The 23,982-nt window shown below is 48.1% G+C and overlaps 1 protein-coding gene and 1 long non-coding RNA gene across 12 annotated transcripts in view; one reads left to right on the plus strand and one right to left on the minus strand.

Annotated features, from left to right (window-relative positions):
- LOC120407779 (T-cell acute lymphocytic leukemia protein 2-like) overlaps positions 1–23,982 on the plus strand; it is a 119,735-nt gene that overhangs the window by 69,911 nt on the left and 25,842 nt on the right. The window lies entirely within an intron of this gene.
- Positions 1–23,982, minus strand: part of LOC120407781 — a 108,106-nt gene that overhangs the window by 54,010 nt on the left and 30,114 nt on the right. For both annotated transcript variants that reach the window (XR_005600250.1, XR_005600249.1), the window contains exon 3: positions 23,591–23,664. This is a non-coding gene — a long non-coding RNA (uncharacterized LOC120407781). The remainder of the gene's footprint in view (positions 1–23,590; positions 23,665–23,982) is intronic.

Raw genomic sequence — 23,982 nt, forward strand, 5'->3', positions numbered from 1 at the left:
CTCTTGGGGCTGCCAGGGTTGACAAAAGTGTACTCAGAGCAAGGGAAAGATGTCAAGTTCATTCCCCCTTTACCAGCAGCCAGAGCCTTTCTTAATGCTATGGGTTTCTCCTGGTTGCTGGGAGAGGCCAGCACACGCTGCCTGGTATCTTCCCTGGTTCAGCCTCTCCAAAGCACCCTGCCTTTAAACTCTTGATTAAAAGAACCATCCCTAGCCCTGGAGTCTGCCTCAGTCCCTTAACATCAGCTCCGCAGTGAGGACAGATGCCTGGGATGAAATCCTGGCTCTACTGAGGTCAATAGTAGAACTCCAGTCACTTCAGTGGAGTCAGGAGTTCACCTGTGGTTACCTTCTATTTAGAGCCTCATACAAAGCCTATTGGAGGTCAATGGAAAGACCTCTATTGACTGCCCTGGGCTGTGGCCCAGGCCTTGGGTAAGAAAGATTTAACCTTTTATCTTTCTAATACAGGGGCCCAGCACACCAAGCTATACAAATGTTGCCAACGTGGTTTTTAAAAAGTCAGCGACAAGGCAGCCAGATTAATTACAATCTGCCTGGCGTAAAGCTTCAAAGTATATTTGGGGTTTTACCCCTGCGTCCTTTGTCCATTTCTGATTTGGTAGGAAGTTGCTACGCAATATGGCACCATCTCTCTCCTTTCTTCCAGGGTTACGCAGAGTTTTTTCTCCTCTCATGTCAGTGAAAATCCTTTGATCGTTCAACATCACTTGCGGGAATCTCTTGTACTGCCTAGCTTTTTGGAATGTTAGAGTAAAAACAGCTTCTCTCCATGTGTCTGTCCTCTGACACGGGTTACCCCGTTCTCTGGATGTGTACTGTGCTTTGTAGAACTCCCAGTTTCTGCCTCATTTCTCTGGTCATTGATTCATGTAGTTGTTCAAAGCCTGTCCTAGCTCTCCGTATTCCACTGGCGTGAGGCACTCTGCTAGAGTGTGATCACTCTGGGCAGCTAGATTTAGATATGCTCTTCCCAGTAACTTTATATCAGTGCTCGTGACGATTTGGGGACTCTGTCTATGAATTATAGCTAATGTCATGAAGTTATGAAATTATATCATGGAGTGCCTCTGTGTAGATGTGGAATACACCATTTGCGAGGCTGTAGCATGTCTTCAGACCTTTAATAGTTGCCTGTTCAGGAGGAAGCACCTTGCAACAATGGAGGACATATAAACTCCAGGGAAGTCTCATGCAGACAGGCAGGAAGCTTTGGGCAAATGCCTCCCAAGCCCACCTGCCCCATCCTGCAAAGAATAGTACACCATGGGATGATATTCAGTGCAAACTATTGTGCCATTAAATTAAGAATATTTTTGTCCTTGTAGCATCCCTGTCTACAGCATCACTCATGGATATAGTGGCATTGTTTTCCTTTTCCCTACTGTCCTGTGATATTGCTTTAGCATTTATTTGCCATGTGTTCTATTCTGTACTGTATAGGTTTTTATACTGCTCATATCACTTGCACCTTCCAATAGTTCATTAAGCGATGTGACTAATATGTGACACATGTGGTTCATTCTCTTCCTGTTGGGCATTGGCGGGAGATTGTAGGTGCAGTGTAGTTTTTTCATCTTTTTGTTCCCTCTTCAAAGTCAAATTTCTGTTTTGCTGAGAGGCTCATAATCTTCTCCGGGAGCAAGTTCCGGATTCAGGGGAAAGTCACTGAAAGTGCTTTAACTCCTGTGCCCTCTTGAGATTGAGAGTTGCATTGTTTCAGTGGATCATAGCTGGTATGGGAGGTTATGATCATGCAAGATTGTAAGACGATCCTCTAGTGAACAGCAGCCAATCCCGTGGATGGCTTTGAAGATGGGGACCAAAATCTTGACTATGACCAGCACTGGATGTAGAGTGGCTGAAGACAGCAAAGTCGGGGACCAAGTGGTCTCTGTACGGAGAAGGCGAGCTGCTGTGTTCTGAACCAACTGTAGCATTTTTAAGGGCAGCAGTTACATAACTAGGTACCAAGAATGATGATATGATAAAAAATGCTGGATCAGTGTGGCTAACTCTGAATCTAAAGAGGTGCAACTTCTGGCCAGACATACATTTAAAAAAGAGCATTTTTCATGGCTGTGGGTTTGTGTCTCCAGAAGCAGTGAGGAGTCCAGGTGGACACTGAAGTAGTGAACAATCGTTAACAACCTGAGGGCATGCACCCTCAGTGGATGGTGACGATATATAGGTGCTGGGTTGTTCAAAGGGTTTCCTTCTGCCCACTCACATCGCCTCAGGCCTTCCTAGATTCCTCTTCACCCCCTTGCTGATCTCAGCAATGCCTGCCTGAATAGCTGTGGCATTGCGTTGTTTCTGTATGAGGCGGCAGTGAGGTAGAGTGAGAAGCTTCATCTGCGTGTTGCTGGCATTTAGTTGTTTCATTATCTCCCTTCGTGGTGGGTTGAACAAGATGGGGGAGGGATAGCTCAGTGGTTTGAGCATTGGCCTGCTAAACCCAGGGTTGTGAATTCAATCCTTGAGGGGGCCATTTAGGGTTCTGGGGCAAAAAATCTGTCTGGGGATTGGTCCTGCTTTAAGCAGGGGGTTGGACTAGATGACTTCCTGAGGTTCCTTCCAACCCTGATAGTCTATGATGCAGGCTGCTCCCAAGGCTGTGAGCCATAGAGCCAGGAGTGAAGGAACTTCACGGCTGCAGAAGCATGTTCACAGTGAGGGGTGGAGTGGATCTGGGACCATATACTGCTGCCCCACTGATATTCTCCTCTGCCCCTTCTCTGTGGAGTAAATTGGCATGGCCCCCACCCAAGGGTGCTTTCACTAATTTGATGTACAGATCTTCTGCCACTGGCCAGTTGGGTTCAGGGTTGAGATGACTATTGTATGGTTTACACTGCCCTCTTTAGCACTGGCCACTTACAAACTCGGGTAAGATTGGTGGACACTAGTTCTTGCACATGCAGGGCACCTCGGTCTAAATTATCTTCTAGGCAGATCGTATTGGCTAATCCAACATTATAAATCACCCAAATGGAAACCAAGGAGGAGCGATGTAAGTTGGCCCTTTTCAGAAACCGATGACCCTTCCCGATAACGCTAACTGGCCCCGCTTTCATTTTAGCTTCTTTAAAACTAATCCAGACAGTTCAATTAAAGGCTATGTGCACATGAAGCAGCATGTCTCTAAAATCCCCTTCCTCCCCACCTTGAAGATCCCAGTAGAGAGCTAGCCAGTGCTGCAGGTGCAATCTCTCTGCGGGGTGGTGAGAGCAATGAATAGTAAGGTTTTTAGCTCAAGCACACTAAGGCTGTTTAGCAGCCATTGGATAATCCCCTTTTAATCAGATTATGTAAATTCCTACTTCAACACCCCCCAACTCTCGTCCCCCACTCTCCAAGCTGCAAAACAAAATAGCTGCTCTAAAAGGAAAATCTGAACTGCAAAAAGGCAGGCAGCTCTGCTAAAAGAGTGGGGACACCCAGTCCATTTAGGGATGGCCAAGCTGTAAGGGAGCAGTACAGTCATGCTTTGTTTCTGTGTGGCAAAGCATTCCTGGCTGGCACAGCAGTCAGAGAGCAGTGAATCAAAGGCCAGGTTTGTGCCTGTCCATGTATCACCACTGTCTGAGGACAGGTCGAGGAGGCAGTTACTTGACATCCCTATGGCTTTGTCCTTGGCTCAGGGACTCTCCGGAGCTCAAATGAAGCAGGGGATGTTTGACTTTCCATCCCTCCTTTTTTTAAAGCCTCATTCAAGGTTCAAGCCTCTAGTGGCCATATCTGAAAGGTGCTGCCACTCACAAAAAGAGAACTGGATAAATGCATGGAGGTTAAGTCCATTAATGGCTATTAGCCAGGATGGGTAAGGAATGGTGTCCCTAGCCTCTGTTTGTCAGAGGGTGAAGATGGATGGCAGGAGAGAGATCACTTGATCGTTACCTGTTAGGTTCACTCCCTCTGGGGCACTTGGCACTGATCACTGTCGGTAGACAGGATACTGGGCTGGATGGACCTTTGGTCTGACCCAGTCTGGCTGTTCTTATATTAATAGGGTTATGGTTTGAGGACCACTGACCAAACTCTTGTTCTTCAGTTTCAAGATGATTAAGCAAGACAACCAGGGGCCAAATGACCAAAAATGGCCATTTAAAGTACATATGCAAAATCTGTATGCATCATGTCATCAAAGTCTGTCTGAGCCATGCCATTAGAACTGACGTTTTTACTTCAAAAACTCATTTGCATGCACCAAAGAGCCAATAGCACCCTACATTCTGGTTTGCACCACAGGATTAGCCACTGTGCAGGTGTATGGCTTTTTGGCATCACAAACAGCGTGATTTGCAAATTTCAGAATCTGTACTTTTGGAGGCAAGTACTGGAAACTTGGCTCAAGGAGTGTTCCTCCTTTGTGTTCCAAGGAACGAGGGTGTTACATTTCTACACAGGTGACTGTCCTTTTGAACTATCAGCATGGGGAGCTGAGGCAGATGGGAATGGTCAGGCTTCAGCCAGAAAGCGGAAGTTCGTTGTTCTGTGGGTCACCATTTAGAGCTACCCAGCATGCTGGGCTGGCCTGTTGTGTGTAACCTTCTTTGGTTAAAGCCGCTAGTTTTGCTCATAACAAAGACAGAGGTTGTCTTTCCTATGGCAGATGTAACATGCTGCCAGTGAGGTTTTCCAGGAGAGCTAGTTCAGCTACTCAATGTGTATTAGCAGAATTTGTCCTTTCTTTCTGTTAACCTACAAGCGAAGCCTGAGGCTTATCTCGTTTGTTGTCAGTAACTAAAATATTTGGGCCCCAAGGCTTGTTCGTGAACTGTTGGAATTATGCCCTTGTGTATGCGATATTCAGAATTTGCTGGTTGATTCTGGGTTTTTTGTTCTCCGTTTGTACAGCACATTGCACAATCGAGTTCTGGTCCCTGACTCGAGCTTGTAGGCATTATCATCGTGATACAAATGATAGTAAAAACTCCTCTCCCAAAATCTGTGCAAACAAAATGTGGTTGCATGAAAGTCTGGGAAGCCTGCTCTTCAGAACAGATTCATAGCAGCATTTTGGAGAGCGGAGCATATACTCGCCTGCAATATTCAAAATAGCCTCCCAAAGTCTTTATGAAAATGCACCAGCCAGGACTTGCCTGCCCTTCCCATAATGGCCAAAAAGAAACTAATGATACATTACTAATGGAACATTCTCTTGTTCAAAAACGGTATTCATTCCATCAGTGGGTGAGTAGACTTTTGCAGGGCTGGTTTAAAGTAGACACTAAAATGGCCCTTTGGAGAATAAACACTAGTGTCCTCATTTAATGGTAACAGCAGGATAAGCTTTATTTGAGGGCAGTAGTGGTAGGTAAATTAAAAATGTAGCTGGCCCAAATCCTAAAATGGTGTAAATTGGTGCAGCTTCATTGTAGTCCATGGAGCTACATCATTTTACACAGCAGAGGAGCTGACCCATATATATTTATAAACATAGAGGTTTAGAATAACAGCAGCATCTCCCCATCCTCATTGTAACAAGTATGTAAGTAAGAAAAAAACGTTAATGGTAAATCTTTAGAAGTGAAATAAGAAAATTCTGCACTGAAAGTAAGAAAAGCTAGCATCCTCTGGTGTCTGACCCGAAGAGTTAGTATCTCCTTGCAGAACAATACATGAAATTTTACTGTGATCAGAATGAACTGTGTTCTGAGTACAGAAACCTCTCTGGAGTTCTTGGAGATGATTTTCATATAGGGGGAGGTCCTTGGTACTAAAGTGTGGGTTCTCCTAACCACCCCAGGTGGTAATAAAAGCAGTATATAAGTGCCTATGTGTTGTCATCCCTCTGTCAAATGGCAGCAGATTTCAGGGTCTTGGAAGTCAGTGTCCCATTGGAGGAGAAATCCATGGCACAGTCTGTGTATTTTATTAATGTAATGTTTTTATGTAGGCACATATGCCAGTCCTTGAACAGAAGTGGTCACAAACAGCCCACAGTTAACCCTTCTTTCAGGAATCTCAGCCAAACACCCATGCACAGTTCCCAGGGAGCAGATCTGCACCAAGGATAGACGCTGGTTAAAGGGATTAGTCATAGAGTTTGTAACCCTTCTGCCTGTCTGAGTTGGCAGCAACAAGGGCCAGGTTCAGTATCCAGGGGTTCCGTTTCAATAACGCAATGCAAAACCGGCTCGAGCCCCCACCCAGTGACCTGGGACAATTACATACCACCCCCCAGGTACCTCTAGGAGGCAATACTTCCCCTCTCGCAAGCACAGAGTCTGAGTGTAGCAAAACCCTTTAATAAAGGAGGGAAACAATGTGGCATTATGTTGAGGACACACCACAAACAGGATTCATAACACAAACCATGAGCAAAAGACCTACCCCCAAGTAAGTTGGCAGTATCCTTTTCCCCTCAGGGTCTTAAGTCCAACCACCCAAAAGTCCAAACCCCAAAAGTCTCTTGAGTCCAGCAACCCAAATAATCACCCAAAAGTCCAACAACCCAAAGTCTCTGTCCCTGGTTGGTGCAGCCCCAGAGTTCAAAAGTTTATCTGCAGAGTTCTACCCCTCCCCTAGCTGGGTGGAAATGGGGTGGGGTAAGAAAGGGGCACACGGGGTGTTAAGGGGCACCTTACATTGTCCGAGGCCGACTGCCCTGCCTCTCCGTGCGGTTCTGCTGCAGCCTTCACCACGAGCCGCTCCACTCCACCAGCCATCCCACAAACTGCACCGCTCTGCAGCACTCTGCACCACTCCACCAGCCATCCCTTGGGCTGCTCCAACCATCCCACAAACTGCTCCACTCTGCCAGCCACTATCCCTCTAGTTAACACAGCACTCAGTGATCTCAGCCCTTAGTAATTGTAGCTCTTTAGTGATTTCAGCTTGTAGTAGGGGAGCCCCAGTGCTGGTGCACCATTGGCCCAAAGTGAATTCAGCACAGCAGCCTGTAACTAAACTCTTAATGGAATCAAAATTAGCTCTGATATTCAACAGTGGAGAAAGCAGCAGCAATTGGTGTTTCAGACCCTCAAAGAAGAACCAATACTATCCCATAGAACCACATGTCCCCAGCCTCTCTCAATTCACTGGTTTTGGAACCCATGTCTCTTGTCTAGTGAGTGCTACTTAGTTGATGGTGAGTCCCTCTGTCTTAAAGCAGTTCCACTGGCCTTGATTCACATAATCAGGGTAACAACCCTTTATTCTTCCTGCCCCAATAACAGAGAAACTGGGGATCCCACAGCAGCCAAAGTGACCATTTTGGCAGCTGTGGGCTCATGCTAGGCGGGGTGGGTGTGCCTATGCAAACAAGATCAGCCCCTGAAGTTCTTTTCCACAACTCGCCACAATTCATCACCAGATGTCAGGGTAGAGCTCATCCTGACTTTGCTTACATCCTCCCCCAGCCGAGAATTTGTTGTCCCGACAAATCACACTCCTTATTATACCAACTCACTGGCTGCCTCCAAAGGGCCTCAGATAGCCCACTTTAGCTTCCACAAATCCTGTGTGCTAAATGTATTGGCTCCTCACTAGTCACCACAGGTGCATCATAAGTTAACTGTTTTACTGGTCTTATTGCCCTGTCTCGTCTATTGAGAATCTCTGTTGCCGTGGTACGGGGGACATCCTCTTGAGCGACAGATGGAGAGGTTTCCTTTGAGGGCCCCTCGGCTACTGGCATAGGCCCCTGCATTTCTAGTTCTAACAGTGGAGGGTCAAAGGTGCCCAGGACATCGTCCACCTATATGTTTCCACTGTCCAATAACCTGTGTGTGTGTTATCACACGGGGGTCCCACCAGCGGCACTGGGGTGTCAGAAATCAGCCTAAATACTTCTGCCATGGGGTTTAGGGCGGAAAAGGGGGAGCTCTCTTTTGGTTCAGCTGATCGAGACTGAAATCTTGTCTCCATTCCAGGATACATCATGGTTGTGTCTTCCTCCTCAGACTCACTCTCAGATGTGCTGAGTAGGGGTAGGTTAGCTGCAGGGGGCTGGCTGTCCACGTTGGAAGGTGGCTTTGGTACAGCACCTTCGTTCTGCCCAATTGCCCTGTTGTGGCCCATCTCATAAGGGCTGCCCACCAATTCCCCCACCGGGAGCAAAAGGTTTCTATGCACGGTCTTTGTCTGCCCTGGACCCTCTTCAGGTTCGATCCTGTAGACCGGCAGGTCTCCTAGCTTTTCCATCACCAAGTAGGGTATTGCCTTCCATCTGTCAGCTATCTTGTGTTTGCCAGCAATACCCAAATTTCACAGCAGGACTCTGTCCCCTGGCTGGAGCTCTTGCAGACGTACCCTAGCATCATATCAATGTTTGTTGCGGTCTGCGTTCTTCCGAGCCACAGATGTAGCTAAGTGATAAGCATCCTGCAGCTTTTCTCTTAGTCGGGATACATATTGCTGATGAGTTTCATAGCTATCTCTATCCTCTGATACACCAAAGCACAGGTCTATGGGTAACCTTGGTTCTCCCTCAAACATCAAGAGATATGGGGTGACTCCCGTAGCATCGTTCTTGGTGGCATTGTAGGTGTGCACCAGAAATGCGACATGTTGGCTCCAGGTTGCCTTCTGCTCTGGTCGCAAAGTCCCCAACATATCTAATAGGGTTCGGTTGAACCTCTCTGGTTGAGGATCACCTAGCGGGTGATAAGGCGTCGTCCTCGACTTTTTAATTCCTGCTATCCTCAGCACCTCCTTCAGAAGGTGACTCTCAAAGTCCCGCCCCTGATCCGAGTGTATCCGGGCTGGGAATCCATAAACTGAGAAATATTTTTCCCATAGTACTCGAGGGACAGTGGTGGCCCTCTGATCACGTGTGGGATATGCCTGCGCATATCGCGTATAATGGTCGGTCACTACTAGAATGTTCCCAACATTCCTCTTGTCCACTTCTAAAGACAAGAAATCAATGCAAACCAGCTCCAGAGGTTTGTTGCTGGTGATGTTCTTCAGATATGCAGCCCTCGTGGGCAGAGTTTTCCTCTGAACACATCGAGCGCAGGTCTCACATTTCCTGCGAACATCTTCAGCCATCCGGGGCCAATAGAACCTACTGCGGATAAGTTCCAGGGTCCTCTCCATCCCTAAACATCCAAAGTCATCATGCAGGGCCCTCATGGCCAGGCCTCTGTACTCTTTCGGCAGCACTAGTTCAGTTCGTTGCTTTTGTAGAGGGTCTGTGGTCATGCGGTGTAGCGCTCCCTGAATCAGTTTTAGTTTGGTCCATTCTCTCAATAGTAGTTTACTCTCTGGATTAGGTGGGACAACCGCAGCTGTGCTTCGCCCCTCCCTTTTGGCAAGCTGTGTATCACGAATGGCAATATCTTGCAGCTGGGCTTCCTGCCAGTCAGCCGCATTGAGCATGGGCAAGGGAGATTGGTCCAAAGCGATATAGTTCACTGAAGCAGAAGGCAGCATTCAGGGGACAGGCCCAAAGCTTCTGCAGCACAGCCATGAAGGCTCTCATGGGCCTGTGGCTCTCGGCGACTCACACTGCAAATAGCTCTCACTCCATCCGTGGGTATCACAACAACTTCTGGTGCCCGTGGACGCCTGGACAATGCATCTGCATCTACATTGCTTCTCCCTGATTGGTATTGAATGCTGAAGTCATAGCTAGCCAAAGCGGCCACCCATCTTTGCCCTGTAGCATCCAGCTTAGCACTTGTTAACACATAAGTCAGTGGGTTGTTGTCTGTCCACACCTGGAACTGAGCACCATACAAGTAGTCTCGAAATTTCTCAGTGATGGCCCATTTCAAGGCCAAGAACTCCAGCTTGTGGGTGGGATAGCGAGTTTCACTATTAAACAGTCCTTGGCTGGCAAAGGCTACAGGTTTACGTTGGCCTTCCACTTCCTGGTACAATACTGCTCCCAGGCCCTCCAAACTGGCATCAGTATGCAGGATAAACGGTTTGCTTGGGTCAGCAAAGACTAGGACCAGAGCATGAGTTAGGCAAGTAATGAGTTTTCAAAAAGCCCTTTCACATCTCTCATCCCACCATGGCCCAAATGGTTCAAAGAGGCCATAGTGTCACTGCACAGGAAGCTTTGGGGATGTCCTCTTATCCTTGGTCTTAGATTTGTTCTTGCTGGATTGGTATCCCCTGGTAAGATCAGTCAGAGGTTTTACAATCGTAGCATAGTTGTTCACAAATCTGCAGTAGTAACCACTAAACCCAAGAAAGATCTTGAGTTCTCTGTAATTACTTGGACATGGCCATGTAGTGAGTGCTTCTGTTTTATCGGGATCAGTACTCACACCCTCTTGGGACACGATGTGACCCACATACTTCACTGAGGTCCTGCAGAACTGGCATTTGTCAGTTGAAAGCTTCAAACCATAATCCTCCAACCTATCAAGCACTTTAAGAAGTCTTTCTTCATGCTCCTTCAAGGTTCTTCCAAACACAATCAGGTCATCCAAATAAACTAACACTTGCAGTAAATTCATGTCTCCCACAGCTTTCTCCATAAGACGTTGAAATGTGGCAGGTGCTCCAGAAATCCCTTGGGGCATGTGTTTGAACTGATAAAACCCTAATGGGAAGATGAAGGCTGTCTTCTCCTTATCTTCTTCTCCCAGAGGGATCTGGTAGTATCCACTCTGAAGATCCAACACAGAGAACCACTGGCTTCCCAGCAAACAGTCTAAGGCATCTTGGTCTCCGGGCATTGTGTACTGGTCAACCACAGTATGGTGGTTTAGGGTGCGGTAGTCAATACACATCTGGATTTTCCCATTCTTTTTATGGACCACCACAATGGGTGAGGCATATGGGCTGCAGGACTCTGTAATGATGCCATTCACAGCCAGCTCCTGAAGATGTTGTCGCACATCTTCCATCTCGGAGAGAGCAAGCCTCCTAGATCTCTCTCTGAAAGGTTGGGAGTCATGTAGTCTGATGTTGTGCTCTACTCCTTTTGCGCATCCCACATCCCACTCATGCAATGAGAACACCTTGGATCTTTCTCAAAGTTTCCTCCTCAGGCGATCTTTCCACTCCTCGGACAATGGTGAATCTTCAAAGTCAAACTTTGCTGGGTCTATTGTCGGAACTTGAGTCTCACACAGGTTTTACAATTGATTCAGGCTCGAAGAGGTCTGCTATCTTTTGTCCTTGCTTCACAACATCTCAACTTGTTTCATTAGCAGTCAGTATAGTCACCTTTTCCTGGGCTTCAGCAGGTAGGGTTATGACTCCACTGGGGACCAGCACTCCTTCCGGGAGCTCTCCTTCAACTGGCTGCTCTACCATTGCTAATGCACCTTTACTGCCTTTCAGCCTGGTACTCATGACAAGCACCTCCTGCTCTGTCCTTGCAGGCATTACTAAGGGGGTTGTGCCCATGTACTTCAGTGCCCCAATCGGTAGCTCAGATGTCTCCTTTTTAGCACTCTCAATCTTCCTATAGGCTTCAGCACAAAGCGTATGGATCATCAGGGTACTCAGGTACTGGTCCCCAGCCCGTCGTCTGCAGTAATCCGCGAGCACCTTGAAGAGATTGGAGTTGGTCCCTGTCAGCACAGACACATCAGAGGTCCCTTTAGGGTCAGGGCATATTAAGGCAGCTGTGTCTACCTCTTCCCTTACCCCAGCAACCTCCTCTGGGAATTCCAGGTGCACTATGACATACCCTTGGTGGGGGTATTCATCCATGCTGAGGCCACACAGACCAAGGCCAGTCAGTGGCTGTACAGGCAGGTGCCTAAGCATCTGTTGGTAGAATGACTGAAATATAATAGTCACTTGAGATCCAGTGTCAAGCACGGCTTTACACTCTGCCCCTTCAATCCTCACCTTGACCTCTGCTCGAGGCCCTATCAGTCCTGTGGGGATCCCAGGTGGACGGTCTTTTCTGGGGGAATCTTCAAATCCTGCAGGCCTGGGTGGTGCCCGTCTCCAGACCCTCTGGCAGCTACCGGATCTCTCCCAACTGATCCTCAGCTTTCCATACACTAAGGAGGGGTTTTCTCCATTACGGCACTTGGCAGCACTGTGTCCATCCTGACCACATAGGTAGCAGAAGAATTGTCCTTTCCACCTTCCCCTGGGTGGGATGGTGGCTCTAAATGCTGACTTCTCCATCACCACAATCTGAGGCTCCTTATTTCTGGAAATCTGAGCTCGGTCAATGGTACTTTGCAGCTCAGCTATCCGTTCTGTCAGGCCCTGCATTTGTTGGGCAAGTTCCTCTGTGGTGCTCACCAGCAGTACAGTGGCCATTTGCAGTGGTGTTGTGCTGGCTGGCTCCAATGTTTGGGCTTCCCAACACTCGCTGGCAGCCTGCCTTTCTTCCTCTTCCCTGACCTCCTTTATCAGCTGGGAGTAACTTGGGGGATGTTCCTGCCGTTCTCTTAGCCGGAGATGAAGTAGAATTGGGTTCTGATACTGAGTCCCTCTTAGAACTTGAGCCAGTCTGGTCTGATCCATCTGCTCAGCAGTCACTGCTCCCCTCATGACAGCTCGCTGAAGCAGTCTCTCCAGCCTCTGTAAATAGGCTGAAATCTTCTCACCCCTTTGCTGTCGGGATTTAAGGAATTTACAGTAACTGTCTTCAGGGCTCTCTATGCTCCCAAAGGTATTATCAAGGGCCTCTAGGCAGTCCTTCACACTGACCCCAGGGTCAATGAGCTTCAGGGTGCAAATCACATCTAAGGCTGGGCCACTAAGGCTCTCTATTAGATATCTTCACTTTTCTGCATTGGGTACGGCCCACTCCCGCAGCATTTCAGTGGTATGCACCAACCAGGGTTCAAACTCCTCAGCTTTGCTCTGCTCCACATCCCATGGGCCACTCCAACCATCCCACAAACTGCTCCGCTCTGCCAGCCACTTAGCAATATATCTTCAGGCTCCCTCACTAGTTAACACAACAGTCAGTGATCTCAGCTTTTAGTACTTTTAGCTCTTCAATGATTTCAGCTTGTAGTAGGGGAACTCCAGTGCTGGTGCACCATTGGCCTAAAGTGAAATCAGCACAGCAGCCTGTAACTAAACTCTTAATGGAATCAAAATTAGCTCTGATATTTAACAGTGGAGAAAGGATACAGTGCAGTTGGTGTTTCAGACCCTCAAGGGTGGCCCATGCCGTTAGTTAGTTAGTTAGTTAGTTAGTTAGTTAGTTAGTTTTAGTTTTGTTTGTTCACTCACTCACTCTCAATTCACTGGGATTTGGAATCCATGTCCCTTGTCTAGCGAGTGCTACTTAGTTGATGGTGAGTTCCTCTGTCATAAAACAGTTTTATTGTCCTTGATTCACATAATCAGGGTAACAACACTTTATTCTTCCTGCCCCAATAACAGAGAAACTGGGGATTCACACAGCAGCCAAAGTGACCATTTTGACAGCTGTGGGCTCAGGCTAGGTGGGGTGGGTGTGCCTATGCAAACAAGACCAGCCCCCAAAGTTCTTTTCCACAACTTGCCACAATTCACCGCCAGATGTCAGGGTAGAGCTCATCCTGACTCTGCTTACAAGTTTAAGGCCGGAAGGCACCACCAGATGATGGAGTCTCACCTCCTGCATACCACAGGGGTTAAACTCCACCCAGCTACCCGTGTATTAAACCAAGTAATTTGGATAAGACTAAAGTATTACAACCCTCTGGAGATTAAACTGTTGTGTTTGTGTTGTGTTCACATGCACCAATGCCTGAGGGTATGTCTACACTACATTATTCTGATTTTACATAAACCAGTTTAGTAAAACAGATTGTATAAAATCGAGTGCACGCGGCCACACTAAGCACATTAATTCGGCGGTTTGCGTCCACGGTCTGAGGCTAGCATTGATTTCTGGAGCGTTGCACTGTGGGTAGCTATTCCATAGCTATCCCATAGTTCCCGCAGTCTCCCCCACCCCTTGGAATTCTGGGTTGAGATCCCAGTGCCTGATGGGGCAAAAATCATTGTTGCGGGTGGTTCTGGGTAAATGTCGTCAGTCATTCCTTCCTCTGGGAAAGCAACGGCAGGCAATCATTTCGCGCCCTTTTTCCCTGGATTGCCCTGGCAGACGCCATAGCATGGCAACCATGGAGCCTGTTTTGCCTCTTGTCACTGTCACCGTATGTGTACTAGATGCCGCTCACAGAGGCGATACAGCAGCGCTACACAGTAGCATTCATTTGCTTTTGCATGATAGCAGAGATGGTTATCAGTTGTTCTGTACCATCTGCTGCCATTGTAAATTGGCAATGAGATGATGGTTACCAGTCCTTCTGTACTGTACTGTCTGCTGCTGTCATGGGTGCCTCTGGCTGAGGTCAGCTAGGGGTGCAAAAGACAAAAATGGGAATGACTCCCCAAGTCAATTCCTCCTTTATGATATCTAAAAATAGTCAGTCCTGTCTAGAATATGGGGCTAGTGTATCAGAGAACCAGAGAGCACAGCCGCTCCGTGTCAGATCCTGAAGAAATTATGAGCTGCATGCCATTCACAGGGGGTGCCCCTGCAACAACCCCATCTGTTGCTTCCCTCCTCCCCCAGCCTTCCTGGGCTACCATTGCAGTGTCCCCCCATTTGTGTGATGAAGTAATAAAGAATGCAGGAAAAAGAAACAGTGACTTGTTAGTGAGATAAAATGAGGGGAAGGCAGCCTCCAGCTGCTATGATAGTCCAGACAGGACATTAAGCAGTGTGGGGGAGAGGAGCCCAGCATCCCGCTGCTATGATAGTCCAGGCAGTACAGAATCTTTTCTTTACACATGAAGGGCGGGGGCTGATGGAACTCAGCCCCCAGTTGCTATGATGAAGATGGTTACCAGCCCTTCTGTACTATCTACCCAGGTGCCCCCAGCCAACCTCACCTGAGGCCAGCCAGGAGCACTCACGGGCTGATGATGAGAACAGATACCAGTCCTTCTGCACTGTACCATCTGCCACAAGGCTGATGATGATGATGGATATCAGTCATATTGTACCATCTGTCACTAGGGAGGGGGAAAGAGGATGCTGCAATTTCACTGCCGCAGCATTGTGTCTACCAGCAGCATTCAGTAGACATAGGGTGACATTTAAAAAAGTCAAGAGATGATTTTTTTCCCTTTTACTTCTGGGGGTGGGTGAGGGGGGTAAATTGACGAGCTATGCCCTGAACCACCCCGGACAATGTTTTTGACCCTACAGGCATTGGGAGCTCAGCCAAGAATGCAAATACTTTTTGGAGACTGCAGGAACTGTGGGATAGCTTGAGTCCTCAGTCCCCCCTCCCTCCCTCCATGAGCGTCCATTTGATTCTTTGGCTTTCCGTTACGCTTGTCAGGCAGCAGTGTGCTGAGTCCCTGCTGTGGCCTCTGTCTGGAGATTTTTTTAAAATACTTTGGAATTTCATCTTCTGTAACGGAGCTGTGATAGAACAGATTTGTCTGCCCATACAGCGATCACATCCGTACGGTCCATGCTGGAGCTCTTTTTGGATTTGGATTTGGGACTGCATCGCCACCCGTGCTGATCGGAGCTCCATGATGGGCAAACAGGAAATGATATTCAAAAGTTCGTGGGGCTTTTCCTGTCTACCTGGCCACTGTATCCGAGTTCAGATTGCTGTCCAGAGCGGTCACAGTGGTGCACTGTGGGATACCACCCGGAGGCCAATACTGTCGATTTGCGGCCACACTAACCCTAATCCGATATGGTAATACCGATATTAGTGTTACTCCTCTCGTTAGGGAGGAGTACAGAAACCGGTTTAAAGAGCCCTTTATATCGATATAAAGGGCCTCTTAGTGTGGACGGGTGCAGCGTTAAATCGGTTTAATGCTCCTAAAATCGGTTTAAACACGTAGTGTAGACCAGGCCTCAGATACAAAGCAAACTCTCTTGCTGTTTGCAACAACTTTCCTCAAAGAACCTGTGCTACAAAAACAAATGACTGGACAGCATGTCTTCAAAACCTGGACCTTGCTCAAGCACCAAGGAAAAGAACTTGTAAGACCATGGAGCAGTGCCACATGCTGACTCCCACCCAGAACAGTATTCTCAGAGTGAATATCACTCAAAGCATATGAAAAAGTTGAGCAAGCATCATTACCCTCATTTTACAGATGAGTAAAACAGGCACATGAAGGTTAAGTGACTTGCCCATGTTCACACAATGGTAGAACTGGAAATAGAATCCAGGTCTTCTAGTACCCAGTCCTCTGTGTTAATGCAGCACTCTCCCTTCCCCAAGGCAGGTGCTTCTCAAGGTCATAACTGATCTGAAAGGTGGCTGCAGAGTTTTACAACAAGCCTTCCATTGTAGGTGATTATTTTTCCCTGTTAAGTTCCTTTTCCTTCAGTAACATTGCACACAAACGTGAGGCTGATGACTGGACTGTGTTCTGTACATTGGAGTAAATTGGCTCTGCTGTCTCTTGGAAGCAAATGCTTCATTACCCCATTGGGATATATGGGAAGTGGGAGTGGGCTGTCTCTCTCTCTCTCTTGGATTGAGGGTGTGGGTTGATCAGTCCTGAAGGAGGAAGCAGGGGGTCGTAGGCTTTCATTAAACTATGTCAACCCAGTGTTAATTTCTTTGCTCAGAAAGCACACCCCAGCAAGGAGTTTATATATGGTGTGGACTGGTTGGGAAGGGCTCTTGCTCACACAAGCTTGGTGAGATAGCCAGCTCCCAGGGGTGAAAGTAACTTACAGGACTTACCAGTACTGCTGGAGTCCTGAGGGGGGCGTGGCCTCATCTGGAGAGGCGGGGCCTCAAGCGGGAGAGGCGGTGCCTCTCAAGATTTAAAGGCCCTGTGGTACCGGCTGTGGCTGGGAGCCCCAGGGCCTTTAAATCAGCCAGGGGCTTCCAGATGAAGAGGTGGCTGGGAGCCCCCCGGGGCTCAGGGGCAAATTAAAGAGGCCGGGGCTCTGGCCGCCATGGAGAACCCCGAGCTTTACTGGGCTGGGGCAGGGATTTAAAGGGCCCAGGGCTCCTGCTGCTGCAGGGAGCCCCGAGCCCTTTACATCCCGGCCCCAGCCGCCAGAGCCGTGGCCGGGATTCAAAGGGCTCTGGGCTGCCCACAGTGGCGGGGAGCCCCGAGCCCTTTACATCCTGGCCCCAGCCGCCAGAGCCGTGGCCGGGATTCAAAGGGCTCTGGGCTGCCCGCAGTGGCGGGGAGCCCCAAGCCCTTTACATCCCGGCCCCATCCCGGCCACCGGAGCCACGGGCGGGATTCAAAGGGCTCTGGGCTGCCCACAGCCGCGGGAGCTCTGAGCCCTTTACATCCCGGCCCCAGCCCAGCTGCCAGAGCCGTGGCCGGGATTCAAAGGGCTCTGGGCTGCCCGCAGCCATGGGCAGCCCAGAGCCCTTTAAATCCCCGCCGCAGAAGCCGGTGCAGTCCAGCACAGCGTACTGGCTTTTGCTGGTATGCCATACCAGACCAGACCGGCTTACTTTCACCTCTGCCAGTTCCTGACAAAAATGGATACAAAACTCTGGTTTTAGGACAAGGTGTTATTCTGATGCATTTAATTTATTTTCCCTTTATTCTTCCTTGCTTTCAAGAAGTCCTTTCATGTCTAGATACTTCTGTGATAAAGTGCAGATTAGCTTCTTGTTTTTCTCCCCCTCTCTCAAGACTAGTGTAAAAAAAACATTAAGTCCCCAATTTCTTCCCCAGGGAAATGTTTCCATCTAATCAATCAGCGAGTTTCAGCATTCAAAGGGAAGCACTTGGCTTCTGGAATTAAGCTGAAAGTAGGCCTAGAAAGCCAAGTATTGCCCCTCCCCCCATTGGGAGTGTTTTGTTACCACTAATAAGACATTCAAAAGGTACAAACCCCTTCAGTTGATAGAAGTTTAATAGTACAGTCCAGCTGGTTCCGGAACCTCAAGGAGCCTTTCTAACTAACTGTATTCAAGCTCTACGGATTAACATTTATTAAAAGAGACAAGGTGGGTAAGGCAATAATTTTTATTGGACCAACTTCTGTTGGTGGAAAAGACAAGCTTTTGAACAGATGTGTGTAATTGTTGCTTATTGTTCCCATCTGTAGTACGTGGCTCTGAGTGCATGGTGATAAAGCACACACAGACACAAAAATGCATACACCTCTACCCCGATATAACATGAATTCGAATATAACCTGGTAAAGCAGTGCTCCGGGGGGGCGGGGGAGGCTGTGCATGCCAGTGGATCAAAGCATGTTCGATATAACGCGGTTTCACCTATAACGCGGTAAGATGTTTTGGCTCCCGAGGACAGCGTTGTATCGGGGTACAGGTGCACTATTGCTCCTCCATCAGTCATTTTCATGGGCATTTTTGTCCTCAGATCCAAATATGTGATCCAAAGAGGGGGAAAGTAATTTAAGCCAGGGGCCACTTTCTGAAGCCTGGGCTTTCACTCAGGCCATAGACAGGCAAACCTCTCATTGGCTTCAAGAGAGTCCAATCACTTTCAGCGAGAGCTTTCCCTGAGTAAGAAGGGACTCAAGGTTTGGCCTAGCAGGAGACACAGACAGACATAGCAATCATTTTCTCATCTGTGGTCCATATGTTCTGTCTGTGTGTGCTCCTGTACACATGCTTCTGCTCTCACTGAAGTCAACAGGAGTTTTCACTGACTGCGGTGGTAGCTGAATGATGCCTTTATGCTACAACGTGAATAGTACACAGTAGAATAAGCCAAGAACAGATTTGCTTTCTTTCAGATGCCTGGTTTTGGCAGTTTCAGAGCATGTGATTTAAATGCTGACATGGCAAATGGACACAAGGAACCTAATTCATGTGATGACATCCACACCCAGATGTCACATGTATGGGCTTGCCTACTTTGAAGTGTCTGTGTCCGTCCTCTTATCTTCCACTCTGCGGATCACATGTACACTTATACGAGCTGTTGTTGCATCCGGATCTATCTGTCGCCCTTAGCAACAGTATCTTAGCATGCTGAACAGCTGACCATAATGTATCTATCAGAGCTTTAGAACAGGGAAAATGATGAACATCTTGCCAGAGCTTTACCTCAAATAATAAGACAAGACCGAACATCACAAGTGGAAACAGGAAAGTTGGTCAAGTGGATAAGGCCCTGGACCAGGGCACAGGAGATCTGTATTCAGTTCTTGGTTCTGCAACAACCTCCTATGTGACCTTATGGCAAATCTCTCTGTGCCTCAGTTCCCCAGCTGTGAAATGGGCTAATCAGTCTTCCTTTCCTCCCACCCTTTGTTTATCTCATCTACTTAGACAATACGTTTATCAGGGTAGGGACTGTCTCTTATTATGTAGATGGTCAGCGCCTAGCACAATTCAGCCCTGAACTCAGTTGGGGCCATTACATGCTACCATAATACAATTAACAGACAGAGTTCCATAGTCAGGATGGATAGTCCCATTGGCACCATTTCATAAGTGAGGGGCACACAATTAACATACTGATTCTGGCAGGAAACACAAAGGTCAGCAACTAGTATAGTTTAAAACAGACAAGGATTGTTCTGAGGATGTTGAGAAAGCACCAAAGGGCCTGTTTTGTTGTTGTTGTTTGTTTTGTTTTTTAGTTAAAAAAAAGTCTGCAGATAACTCATGACAGTTTAAAGAGTTACTGAAATAATAATTGCCCACTGGCTCAAAGGTATATCAGGGATTATAACGTCAATAACACAGATCCACTGAGAAATCCTAGCATGTGAAGGAGGGCACTTTGGGTCTGTAGGAATTATTTCACTTTCTTGATTAACCATGTGGTTAAATGCACAGTGGAAGGTGTCCTTTCTGAAAATAGTCAGTCATGCCACGGAAGGGGCTCTAAGACTTTAGAATCATAGAATATCAGGGTTGGAAGGGACCTCAGGAGCTCATCTAGTCCAACCCTCCAGCTCAAAGCAGGACCAATCCCAACTAAATCATCCCAGCCAGGGCTTTGTCAAGCCTGACCTTAAAAACCTCTAAGGAAGGAGATTCCACCACCTCCCTAAGTAACCCATTCTAGTGCTTCACCACCCTCCTAGTGAAAAAGTTTTTCCTAATATCCAACCTAAACCTCCCCCACTGCAACTTGAGACAATTACTCCTTGTTCTGTCATCTTCTACCACTGAGAACAGCCTAGATCCATCCTTTTTGGAACCTCCTTTCAGGTAGTTGAAAGCAGCTATCAAATCCCCAGGGCCGGCTCCAGGCACCAGCATTCCAAGCTGGTGCTTGGGGTGGCAATCTGCAAGAGGCAGCAGTCCCTGTTTTTTTGCCCCCAAGCAGCGCGCTGAATTGCCGCCACGGGCAGCGGGGACACTCCGTGTGCCCTTAGGGCGGCAGGCGCATTTCCGAGGTGAGGGCAATTCGGTGGCAGCTTCTATGTTTAGCTGTCCGGGATGGCTTCAGCTAAACATAGAAGCTGTCGCCGAATTGCCGCCACTGCGGAAACGCGCCTGCCGCCCTAAGGGCACACGGACTGCCCCTGCCGCCCATGGCGGCAATTCTGCGTGCTGCTTGGGGGCATTCCCGCCTTGTGCCAAAGCTATAAAAGGGGGTGAAACAAAAAAAAAGGGGGGCTGCCAGACATGAGAAAACCCCTAGTTACCACCTGAGCTGGAACTAACAAGGTCCGTACCAGGGGAAAGGATTGGGCCCAGACTAGGAAGGAGTCTAGTCTGTGAACGAAGCTTATTGGAACATCTCTGAGGGTGAGATTTACCTGTAACCAGTTTCTTAATGTATTCGGCTTAAGCTTGTGTGTTTTGTTTTATTTTTCTTGGTAACTTACTTTGTCCTGTCTGTTATTACTTGAAACCACTTAAATCCTACTTTTTATACTTAATAAAATCACTTTTGTTTGTTAATTAATCCAGAGTAAGTAAGTAATTAATACCTGGGGGAGCAAACAGCTGTGCATATCTCTCTATCAGTGTTACAGAGGGTGGACAATTTATGAGTTTACCCTGTATAAGCTTTATATAGAGTAAAACTGATTTATTTGCGGTTTGGATCTCATTGGGAACTTGGTGTCTGGGTGCTGAAGATAGGTGACCTATTGAGCAGTTTTTGGTTAAAGTCTGCAGCTTTTGGGAGTGTGGACCAGACCTGGGTCTGTGTTGCAGCAGGCTAGCATGTCTGGCTCAACAAGGCAGGGTTCTGGAGTCTCAAGCTGGCAGGGAAAATGGGCTCAGGTGACAGTCCCAAGGGGGTCTCTGTGATCAAACCCGTCACAGCCCCAGACGATACTGGAAGGAGAAGACTTGCTACCTGTCTGCACAGACAACAGCAGGTAGGCTGGCTGGCTTTCTGCATGCTCTGTTTTGTGGCTGGGTTATGGAGGCAAGGGTCTGCTAGGTGCTTGGAAAAGGAGGGGCTTTGCCCTTGGAGAGTCCTAGCAAAAGACATGCGGTATGGAGCTCCCTGTGGATGCCTCCATCAGGCAAACCCCACTCCAAGGGCAAGGATTTCTCAAGGTGCCAATGCTCTCAGGCCCTTCAGTGTAGCCTTCTGTGGCATCCACCCGCACTGCAAGCTAGGCCTGGAGTAGTGGCGTGTGGTGTTACTTGCGAGGCGAGACCACATGTTTAGAGCAGGGAGCAGAGCTGTATGTTTGAGGCCGGGCACATGTGTTGGTGTTTGGGCAACTTTAATTTTCTCATTTCTGATTTCAAACTTTGTCTTAGGGGTTGGAGGCATGCAATGGGATGGCCCAGTCATGGGATTATGGTTACAGCTGGAGAAGGCCTGGTGCCTACACCCTCTCTGCTCCCTCAGTTGCTCCCTTTTTCCTTTTCCCGCTCCTGCCTTCAGACCTTCCTTTGTGTTATTCCCTGCGCAGAGAATGACCTCTCAGCCCTGGTGCACCGGCCCTCCCACCACCTTTCCTCACACAAATCCCTCCGAGAGACTCCCTCCCGCTGCAGGTGTCACAACGACTAATCTCCAAAGTCAATACAAGTGCAGAGTAACCACCTTCCTGCTGAGATGCCTCTCTTTATGGCCCTGATTGTGTGAACTCAGGAGGGTGGGCGGACCCCTGCCCCTGCACTGAGCCCCACTGACATCAGCGATGGGGAGTGCTCACCCCTATGCACTTGCAGGATTGGGGTTATAGGTGGTAAATTCCCTAAGGGAAGGAGGAACCGGCACCTGGGCTGTTCCTACTGAAGTCAAGGGCAAAATCCCTGTTGACTGCAATGGGAGCAGGATCTGACTGTTTATTTTTTGTTTTGTGCTGATAAATAATAGAACAAGAAGAATTAATATTAGCCCATGCAGCCCTCACCCTGCCATGGCAGACACACTCCCGCCAGTACATTTTCCAGTGTTTTGTCTGGCCTGGTTTTGAAAATCCTGAGCAATGAGGAATCTAAACAATCCCGGATACCAGCTTCTCTCTCTCCCCGTTTTGGAATGGCATCCCCCATTCCCCATCCATTGTGTACTGGCTGGGTAGCTCATTGCATGCTGTGGGTAAATAATGATTTGGAGAAAGTTACACAGAGGAGGTGCATTCTGCGACTGTCCAATGTAAATTACATGGAAATTAGGCTTCTGTGAGGCCAAAGGCCCCTGTGGAATAGGGCTGTTAGTTAACATAACACTTGTGCTAAATGAAGCGGTTGACACAGCTTTCAGAGTGTAGTGCTGCTTTTAATTTACCGTGCAAAAGGGCTGAAGGTTCACTTTAGCTCTTCAGGGAGAGAACTGCAGCAGCAAAGGTCTGTGACTCGGTCTTCCCCGAGAAAACGACGTCCCTCCAGAGGGGGTTTGTTAATGGTGTAGGGCACAATCCAATTACATTAAAAAACTAGCAAATTCTTTCAAGTCCAGAAGGACAGAGGTGAAGGCAAACCCTTCCAGCCTTTGATACCTTGATTCAGGGCAGGTTTACGATTTTGGGGGCTCCCTCAGTGCCCAGTTCAGGATAGCATGTAAGCTTGTCCTTAACTTCATGTCCCATTGACTTTAATGGGACTTAAGCATGTGCTTGAAGTTAAGTGCTGTCCTGAACAGGGATGTTTTTCTGAACTGGGTCTAAGGGAGGTTATTCTTCAATCTCTCATTCTCCCTCAGTCTCTTCTCCCTCACAAAAGTGGTCAACCTCCCCTTCCCTGCCCTGTGTAGTCAGTGTGCTTAGAGATCAGCAAGCTCCATGATCCATGTCCATCCAAGCTGGGAAGGAGATCTAGGTTACTGCTCTTGAAAGACAGCGCTGTTTATTTTAAACGTAAATGGTATTTTTCAAACCAGGCCAAGCTCCTGACCCCTTGGCTGGTGCCCTGCACTGCCATGTGAAAGCAACATAGGGGACTTGGCTATTTAGGGCAAGAGTACCCCGTATTGGTCCGCTGCAATGTTTCTGGCCAATCTGAGAGCTTTAGTGGGGCCGAACAGTCCCACCCAGCTCTCCTTGGTCAGAAGACAGGTTGCTGCAATGTGGCACTTGAGAAGAGGATGTGGGGATGGTCTTCAATGGCTTAGCCCTAAGTGGAGGGAGTTGGGTGTTGGTAAGATGGGAGCCAGCCTGGCTCAAAGGATTGGTGATGTGCTATCCAGTTTCTCAGCTGCAGGGTACCAATTCGAATCCAGCCCTATCTGTAGTGACTGAAAGTTGTTACCATCTGAGGGCTATTCAGTGGCCCTGTATTTTACAAATAAATAATCTGTGGACAATCATACACATATATATACTCACTGCTCATTTCACAGTCATGCGGCAGCAGGGTATAACTCATGACCTTCTGCTTCAAAAACGAGGGCCTTTGCTGCCTGAACAAAAGATAAAGGGCTGTGAGCTCTAGTAGTAACAAGGTGTGATGAAGTGGGGATTTTCCCTTGTTATGTTGTATGTAAGTCTTACTGTTGAGCCTATGTGTGTTTTACTGTTTTGCATGAATACTGTGTGTGCCTCAGTTTCCCAATACTGAGCTGTGCCAATACCTCAGTGGTGGGAATAGGGGTATGTGACTTTGAGACCTCTGGGGCAGGTGAAGCTGCTCCAGCTGCGTGCACATATGCTATGACCGGTGCCTTCAAAACCTGAGACTCAGGAAGGGGATGCAACCAGGTGACGACCAGGTGACTCTT

The sequence above is a fragment of the Mauremys reevesii genome, linkage group 6, assembly GCF_016161935.1.
Source record: "Mauremys reevesii isolate NIE-2019 linkage group 6, ASM1616193v1, whole genome shotgun sequence".
Classification (NCBI taxonomy): Eukaryota; Metazoa; Chordata; order Testudines; family Geoemydidae; genus Mauremys; species Mauremys reevesii.